Below are 10,203 nucleotides of genomic sequence, written 5' to 3' on the forward strand. Positions count from 1 at the left end.
TTGCTCCTCCTGCTCTCTTCCCTACCCAGGAGAGCATATTCCCCTTAAAAGGAAACTCTAACATCCCACAGTCATTAAGCATCTGCTTAAAGGGAAGGAATGAGCTATCAGGACGTTGTCGCCCACCTTCTTTCTCATTATGACCTGTGATTTCATTAAAGTCTCCTATCATGAACCAAGGTCCATTTCGTGTTGTTGAGAAACGCGTAAGACGTTCCCAAACTTGTTCCCGTCTTTCTAGTACAAGATCCCCATAAACAAACGGCATATAGACTTTTATTCCATCGATGACTGCCTCAATGTCAATCATACGGTTATTTGAAAATAAAACCTTAACTCTAAGTTCATCCATAAAAAATAAAGCTAAACCTCCGCTGAGTCCAAGTGGCTCAACAGTAAACAAATGATCAAATCCTAAGTCGGCCTGAATGTTTTGCAACAACATCCTTCTGTTCTTCGTCTTAGAAAGAAACACAAGTCCTGGGCGATGCTTCTGACACATCTCTGTAAGGCGTCGAACTATGAGGTCGTTTCCAATCCCTCGACAGTTCCAACTGAGTGTCTTCATATCTGACCGTGGGATGAGTTTTTGGAACCCATCAATCCTTCACTTGTTGACGAACCACCCCTAAGCTTTTTTGAACTTTGGTGGTGGCGCCTAAATTTTCCTGCATCAGCATGAGACGAAGACGAACGCTTCCGCGGAGATCCCCGACGAAGAATCTCAAATTTTCTGCTCGAAATGCCCAAAGAGACATTTGTTTTTGCGCTTTGTCTCTTACTTCGGGTCGATTTATCAGCCGATCTTCCTGCTTCCTTGAGCGAAGCTCGACGCGAACTCAAATTCTCCATCTCCGTAAGCTTGAGGCCTAAAAGATCATCATTTCTCACGTAGCAGTCCATCATCTCTCCATCGTGCTGATCAGCAATCTCCATGTCACTCAAGGCACCAATGATCTGGCCATCCCCAACTCCATCTTGCAGCTCTTGATCGCTTAAGGCAGCAAAAGTTAGAGATCGAGTAGATTCCTTAACACGTTTGGTTACATTTTCTTCCATAGGATGGTCAGCCCGAGATGGAGTAACAATGGTACTGGCCAGCCTCCTAGTCACCGTAATCACTGGTGATCGCTTTTCATCAGTTTTGCCATCGCTTCTCGAGACCACAGGTTGTTCATATGGAACACTTTCGCGGCTATGAGTAGCTAGTTCCCCTCGATTCCCTGTTTGCTCACCTAATATGTGCAGTGATATTATGTATTATTCTGAAGTATTATATATATCCTCTTTTTAAACATTTAATACACTTTAATTATACTATCTTGTATTGTACTCACACTAGTTTTCTTTCATCTTTAGATGATTGAATCATATCTCTTCTTTCCATCTTTATTTTTTCAACTTCAAGTGAGAATATGAGTTCTAAAAAAACACTCTTTAGATCTTGACCTTGACCATAACCATATATATATATCCACATTTACGTATACTACTTTTATTTTCACTTTTTTACAAATATTATTTGTGTGGATTTTCTTTCTCAAAGTGTCAAATTTTCTTCAAGAGAATGAATCATAACCAACTAGACGTGATTTATGATCTTTACATAATTTTGTATATAATTTTCGGTAATGCCCATGATGAATATTTGAATTTGTAACTATATTACTAGTGTTTTAAAGTTTTGCCCCGGGTGAAAAATATTCCTAGATCCGCCACTGACCTTGTATATAATGCATGAAAAAATACTTATCTTAGTAGGGAGTAGAGAAATCAAGATCAGAGTTCCAGCGCAAGGATGACAGCGGAACAGTTTTTACTTCTCAACTGATTAAATCCTTGTAAAACTGAACTAGTCAAGATTTTGTTCATAAAAATATGGCTATCAAGTTAGTAAAACACAATGAACCAAAAATAGATAAAATATAGGTATGCTTAAAGTGATAACTATGGCATAACAGCAAACCATAGTATAAACCAAATTATATTACATGGTTACAATACATAATACCACACGTCGGTTTGATTATTAGTTGACCAAATATATATGCAAGCTAAATTTAAACTCTGGTTACTAAATCAAGTCTAAAGATATCTACCAAAAATTTATCGAAGGACAATATCATACTTTCTTTTATTGCATAATCTAAAATTTAAACATGCTTTTATTAATACAAGTAAATCTAATCTCACAAATATTCATTCATATAAACTTTAGTAATTTCAAAGTGAAACGACCAACCATTGATATCTCATCTAAATCATAATTATAAGCACGGTTCTCGTAAAGCTATGTGATTGTCAACTAGTTAATCATATAAATAAACTATGGAAACCAAACCAAGCTATTGAGTATTTGTCAATTTCTGTTTTAATAATCCTCAACTCATAGAAGAAAAAACTTGTCATCTCATCAATCAATCAAACAAACGACCCATTATTATAAATAAACAGATTAATTACAAACGAGTCTATTCAGCCATTCATCTCTTTAAATTCGAAGCTATGTTTCGATATGGTCGAGTATAAAAAGAGCTAATGAAACAATATGTTAAAAATATGAATCTCGATTAATCAAACCACTTTAACCCAACAAATTTCTAGATCAGTGATGTTCTGTGTTTTACCACATGCCAATTAACCTAATGTGCACGCTACCACAATCGAATGGTAGATCAATGCAACACTTAAGGATCAAATCTACAGAGAACTAGTGATCTATAACACTAAAACTACACAAATCTCCTTAATCTAAGCAAATAGGGAGGTGAGATGACTTCTAAGCTAATGAAATATAAAGACAACTAATAGCTACTACTGAAATAAACTAAGAAAGACAAGCTCTTGGATAAGGTAATTGATCAGAGATGATTGACTTCAGATTTAGATACCAGACATCATCGACTAATATATGCTCTAAAGGTCTAGATCTCATTCAGATAGATTAATCAACTTCCGTTGGCCTAACGCAATCAAGCATGCATGAATCACAAGTCTACTAACCACTTAACATCTCGGGCATCAACTTCCGTTGGCCAAATCTGTAAAGGACAATACTAAGTTCGTTCAAGCATTTCAACAAACACCTTCCGGGCGTGAAATAGCTTAGAATCTAAATCCGAGAGATCAAGTCATATCTAGCATTAAGAACCCTTAGCAAGCTTAAAACAATGTTAATCTAGTCATAAGCATCATCAATCATCCATCTTTCACTCTAATCTACCAACCCAAGAACTCTAAAAATCTACTCACTATAAGCCATAGAGACCTAAGAATCTGTCACCGATCCTTGAAGAATCATGTTTAGAGAAGAGTAGAAAGATATAAACAAGATAAGTACTTAGATTAATAACAAGAACTAATAAGAGTTTTCAGATCTAAAAAGGGAGAAAATGTGGCTGAGGTAGCTTAGGTTTTTATCACCCCTAACAACATATATATAGGCAAAGCCCTAATGGGCTTCAAAATACAAAGGCCCAAACAAAACAGCTTCCCTAGAGCATCAATGTGCAAGACGCAACTTTCCTAAAGTGGTCACTTCAGGGCTCTAGGCAACTTCGCAGATTTTCCTACAGCAACAAAGTGCTGAAGACAAGTTCCTGAAGTGGGCACTTCAGAGCTGTAGGTGAAACTGTGTTTCTTCTTCTTCCTCTTCGACTTTGGCCCCATAACTTCCATTTTGTGCACTTTTGTCCTCCATTTAGCTCCATAACTTTTGATTATGCATTCCAGCCCCTGTATATGCAATATGTACAAATGCAACACCTAATGACACCTAAATTCAATCTTTAGACACTAAAATGACTAAAATCAATAGCTAAAAACATGTAAAAATGCTATACATCAACTCCCCCAAACTTGCTTCTTTACTTGTCCTCAAGTAATCTTTCAAGAAGAGTAAGGGAAAGAGGTTGAAAATAGGGGATATAGAACAACAAAATTCACATTCAAGATTCAACCCAACGTCCTTCAAAGTAGTTATAAATTGCATCACCTAAACGATCTATCAGTATGATTCATCATTTGCAACACAACTCAAACTTTATTTAAGAAGCCAAGACCAGATTGAACTCAAGCAATAACCTCAAAGCAACTCCCTACATTCATTTAGATATTAAGTGCAATCTTGCAAAGGGAGTATCAATCATTCTCATTTGGTTGGGTTCAAGGCTTTTGTGGGTGTCTCATGGTTTTTTGGTGACTTTCTCTCAAACATGGAGCAATTGACATTACACAAAATTTATCTAAGAAAGGGAACAATTCATGCATACAACAATTGATTCTCATTGTTCTACCCAATCCTAAGATATATACAAGTTTTACCCTTTTGTTAATGTCAAAATTTCAATCTCTCACCCCAAACCCAAAAATCTTTCTTTGTTTTCACTCACCCAAATGAACTTGGTTTTTCTTTTGCTAGTTTGCTAGGGAAATCTTTTTTCACTTTGGCTCTTTTCTTTTTCTTTTGCCCATATTCTTTTTTTTTCTATGCATCAAGGGGGATTTCTTTTCTAAAACTTAGAGCTCTTTCTTTTTACTTAAATCCCTAGAAACTTTTCTTCTCTTTCTACACTCTCCAATTCATTTTTTTATTCTTTCCCAACGAGCTTAGACTTAAAAGTTTTCTCAGTCCCACTCTCAATCCTATATGCTAGCCATAACGAGGTTCCAATAGCTAGCTGTAATGAGAAACAACCATTGTCGTTCTCAATAATCTCAATATTTTGCACATGTCAAAAGCTATCAGGAAAAGGCCTCACTCAAGCAAACATATGATAGGTTTCAAATGAAGGTCAGGGTCAAAAGGTGGGAAGAGATGCTCGGGTTAGCAGAAGATTGGCAAAATGGGTAAAGAAAACCCGAGCTTAAGCCATGAGAATGCATTTCAAACCCCTAAGTAAGAATAATAGATTCATTTTCAAGTCCAATAGTCTTAGAGTTGCTTCAAGATCATGCAAGTTTCACAAAAGTAGGTTTCTTCAAGAAAGAGTATTTCAGATTCGAAAGAAAGATAAAGCAACCAACAACTACTTCAGAGGGCATTGATCTCAATCTTAAGTGTGAACTCATACAAATTCATAATCCCCAATGCAGATGAATGCAATCCTATATGCTCTAAACTCGATCCTAACATGAAAATGATACAAAATGAGCTATATGATTGTTTTTGGTTTTTAAAAAATTCGAAAATTTTCAAAAATTTTAGGTTTTTCTTATGCAAAAATGTATGAACAATGCAATGCATGAGACTCAAGAAAACAAAACAGAACAAAATGTGAGACAGTTGGTCTCTCCCCCAAACTTACTTCACACAGTCCCTTGTGTGAGAGTAAAGGTGAAGAAAAGACCAAAAGAGAAAGAATAAAACAAAAATCTAAATATGAACCGAGTTGGAAGCACACTTACTTGAAGCTAGGCTGGATTTGGAAGAGGGTAGACAGTGGAGGGCATCTTCCCTTGAATTTGGGCTGCCTCCCAAGTGCGCTTGTTTTAAGTCTCTAAGCTTGACTGCATAGCCTTTTCAGGCAAGAGATGGCCCACAGAAGGCCTTGTTGCAACAACCCTGATCACCGGGATCATACTCATCGTAGAACCATCCCTTGAATTCGTTCATCCTGATTTTCTCAAATGGTATCACCTTTGGATCATCAACCTTAAGCTCTTTGGTGGAGAGAATAATACCAAACTTATTCTCAAAGGACTTATCCACTGGAGACTCTTCTTCTTCTACCTCCTTAGAGGATTCTTCAGTGCAGATTGCTCGATTCTCCGTAGACTCTTCACCCTTTGCTTCTTCCTTGGCTACAGGGAGCACATGCATTTTTTTCTTCAGGTGTGAGCTTGTATATAAAGACCAAGCTCTCTCTTGTCTCCTCAACGCATTCAACAACCAAAATGTCATCACCCAGATCTTCAAGAGTATTCTCAACAAGGTGTACTTCATTTTCATCGATGTTTGTGTAATAACTCATGAATGTCACAGTCTCTGCTTGTTCATCGGATCTTAGAATATGATTCTCATCTACTGTACATTCAGATAGTGATTCAAACTCGTATATAGGCTCTTCGGCTTCTTTTAGAAAATTATCCTCAGGCTGAGCATCCCTTTCAAAATCACATTCCATGTATGTGGTATGTGCTTCACCCGAGTTGTTGTTGTAGGAAGGGATGCTCTCTTCTTCTTGTTCTTCAGTTTCTTGAGTGAGACTGTTGTTGTAAAGAGGTTCTCCATACCTTTCAGCCATTTTTTTGGTCGCATTGGCCATGGCTTCTATCCCTTCAGTCATCCTTTCTGACGTTTCAAACATCAACTTAAACAAGTTGTGAACATTCTCTTCATTATAGGATGGGAAAGTATGAGATTCTTCATTGCCATATTCTGCATTCCAAGGTTGGTATCTTTCACCATACTTCCATTGGTTCTCTTGACCAAGATCTCCTTCAGATTGATACTAGTTTGAGGTGGATGGCTCATAAGCTTCATGATAGCTTGTTGGAGGGGAGGGGGGTGGTTCATAAGCTCTTGCACAGAACGTGGAGCTTCTTGACATCATCCTCTCTTGAGACTCCAAAAGTCTCTTTTCGCTTTCTAAAATACTCTTTTGGTTCGCCAAAATAGCCTTCTCTTGGCTCTTTTCGACTCTCTCTTGGCTTTCCAAAAGAGTTTTCAACATTGATTCCAAGTCAAGAGGCATAATTTTCTTTTTCTTATGATTGTACCTATCAAAAGAACAAACACTTGAAAGGGAATTAGTAACAGATAAAAGCTATACAAAACATAAAAACAAAAGCTTAGTCTCAAAGAAATTTGAAATCCTAATGACAAATCGAATTAGTTCCCCGGCAACGGTGCTAAACTAATGTTCTTCATTTTACCACAGGCCAATTAACCTTATGTGTACGCTACCACAATCGAATGGTATATCGATGCAACACTTTAGGATCGAATCCACAGAAAACTAGTGATCTATAACACTAAGAATACACAAATCTCCTTAATCTAAGCAAATAGGGAGGTGAGATGACTTCTAAGCTAATGAAATATAAAGACAACTAATAGCTACTACTGAAATAAACTAAGAAAGACAAGCTCTTGGGTAAGGTAATTGATCAGAGATGATTGACTTCAGATTTAGATACCAGACATCATCGACTAACATATGCTCTAAAGGTCTAGATCTCATTCAGATAGATTAACCCACTTCAATGACAGAAACTCCTATGCTTATCATGAATTAAACATCAACTTTAGTTGGCCTAACGCAATCAAGCATGCATGAATCACAAGTCTACTAACCACTTAAAATCTTGGGCATCAACTTCCGCTGGCCAAATCTGTAAAGGACAATACTAAGTTCGTTCAAGCATGTCAACAAACACTTTTCGGGCGTGAAATTAGTTTTAAAGACTTATAAATCAATCTAAAACAATGTATAAATGATAATAAATCTTTTAAAACATTTAATGACTTTTAGTGATAAAACCTTTCAACTATTTTTGAATCGTAAAAAAACTCTCAACTAAGTTTTCAAAATTATAAACTCTCAACTTATAAACCGTTAACGTATGTCATCCTCCGTCACGGTTTTTTAGACGGAGGGTAACATACGTTGACGAAATTACATGAACTCAAAATAAGTTTGAATGTAAAATTGTGTTTATATAGAGTTATAGAATATACACAAACTTAAAATATTATCAGCCAAATTGATCAGAACGTATATACCAGAATACTGAAAATCTAAAATCTGATTCGAACTTGAATGGAAATCCGAATGCTAGACGGATATTGCTACAAAACAACTTTAAATAGCTAACAAACAAAAAACACACAATAGTTCTAATTACAATAAACATACTAAGTGGAATTTCCTTTAGTCTAGTGGTTTGACTGAGAGTTTGCTAATGTTTTTACACCAGTAAGTTTAGGTTTCAATTCTCGGAAAAAGAGATTATCAAATAATTATGCAGACTACGAAGTAAATGCTTACAAGAGATTTTCAACATGATGCAAGTAAACTCGGTTAGGTGTGGATTTTCATAGGACGGCTCAGATGATTACGTAGATCCTCATAAGATATTTAGTATTGTCGGTTGTCGAATCTTCTATGTAGTTTTTCTCATAATTGTAATATCATAATCAATTAACGCTGAAAACAATAAAATTTTAAACTATGACTCTAACTAATAGATAACATGAAAATAAAGAAATAAAATATATGTTATGGAATACAAAAACAAATTTGAAAAAAAAATATAGAAACCAAATGATCTCACTCATTCTCTTGCCTAAAGTATATAGAGATCTTTTTTTTTTGTTTTAACATTTGCCTGTTTTCGATCAATTGAGTATTTTGTTTCATAATATTCTAACATTGATAGTTTGATTTTAATAAAATATGATTGATCATATTTATCTTCTTAACTAGAACAAGTGACACTATTTAAACTAGGAACTAACCACCAAATGAATCTATTTAATTTTTAGTAAAGATAAATTTATCGGTTGTATTATTATCCCTTTGTGAATTTGTAAAATCCCTTCTCATTGGTTTATTTTTGAGTTGGCGACAAAAAAAAAAAAGAAGAAGAAGCAATTCCAAACCGTAACAATTGCGGCAAACGTTATGAGCGTTCTTTTTTCTGAAACACGAGCGTTCATTAAATACCCCTAACATATATACGGGTTGAGAAGAAATTGGAAACTGTTATGAACTAGATTGTGGATAGATCATAACCAATAGATTATGATTTGTAATCTTTCCATTTATATATAACGGTGTAATCTCCTATACAAGTAACCTCTATGTTATGAATAAAGATAGACTTTTTCATTACTTTCACAACACGTTATCAGCACGATTAATCTCTAAAAACCCTAAGCTAAAATATCGACCATAAATCCTAAATCTCTCTCCATTGCTAAAACTCTAATCTCTATCGATCACCTCTCTTTGATCATGACCCTGATCTGTATTCGACCACTGATCTCAACAAGATCGATATGTGGACTGATCTCTGCAAGTTTCAGTACGCCTCAACTATTCCAGATTGTACGATCAGCCTGTTCCAGTCCATGATCAAATTGTTCCAGATCTACGAGTTCTTTGACTGCAAGTACCAGCTCGCGTACCAACGATCCCGATCAGCTCAACCTAAGCTAAGTTTTCGATCTCTATCTGAATCTCCATCTCTCTCTCTCTATCGATAAAACCTAATCACTTTCGATCTCAACTTGTACCCGATCTCAGCTCGTGGACTGCAAGAAAACAGCTTGGACCAGTCCGCGTAAGGTTCCAGTCTGTACCAGTCCACGTAAGCTCATTCTCTTGGTGGTCCATTCAACCCATCAAAGGTTTAAGGTATACCTAAACTCTAAGAACCCAGAATCGAATGAACTAATGTTCAAAGTGAAACCCTAAAATCTGTAAACCCTAAATTACGTGTGCATGGATTGTTTTATTTGATTGATTGAATGTTTCTTTGAGGTTTAAATCCGTGTGACTTAGGATTGATTGTTTTTATAACCTAATTGAATGATTTGAGGTTTAATATTGCATGTTAGAATCTGTTATAATATAAACCCTAATTCGAATTGATAAACCCTAAAATAGAATCCGTGTATTGCATAATCTGAATTGAATGTTTTGAGGTTTCATATTCTACTAGGTTGATAGTTTCATGATAGAATCAACTGTTCCGCCATGTGGCCAGTTTGCATCATATATCATCTTGACCAACATGTTTATGTTATACGCATGATCTGATTATTATCACCTTTGTATGTTCTGATTGTTTTAAATTGAGGTTCCATAATTCCACTCCTGTACATATAGAATCAGTATGCTAGGTTTGCATTATAACCATATGACCACATGAAAACATATAGAAATTGCTTGTTTGGTCGATACCCTTGCTTGATAAATCTGTGTGGCCTTATTGCATTATATCACATTTGGTCGTGTGGCTTGTTTGCTTATTAGAAATGTATTGAATTGATAGCATGTCTTGTTTATGACCGTATTTTAAATATTTTATGAGATCTAAAATTGATTGATATATGATTTGAGATGTCGAAAATCAACTTGGATTTTGCTGCCCTAAATCTCTCAGAAGATAATTATTTGAAATGAGCACTGGATACTGAGTTTATCCTAAAGTCAAAGGACTTGGTGAATGAATCACAAAAGGCGATAATGCCAA

This window comes from Brassica oleracea, chromosome C9 (assembly GCF_000695525.1).
Source record: "Brassica oleracea var. oleracea cultivar TO1000 chromosome C9, BOL, whole genome shotgun sequence".
In the NCBI taxonomy this organism is placed as follows: domain Eukaryota; kingdom Viridiplantae; phylum Streptophyta; class Magnoliopsida; order Brassicales; family Brassicaceae; genus Brassica; species Brassica oleracea.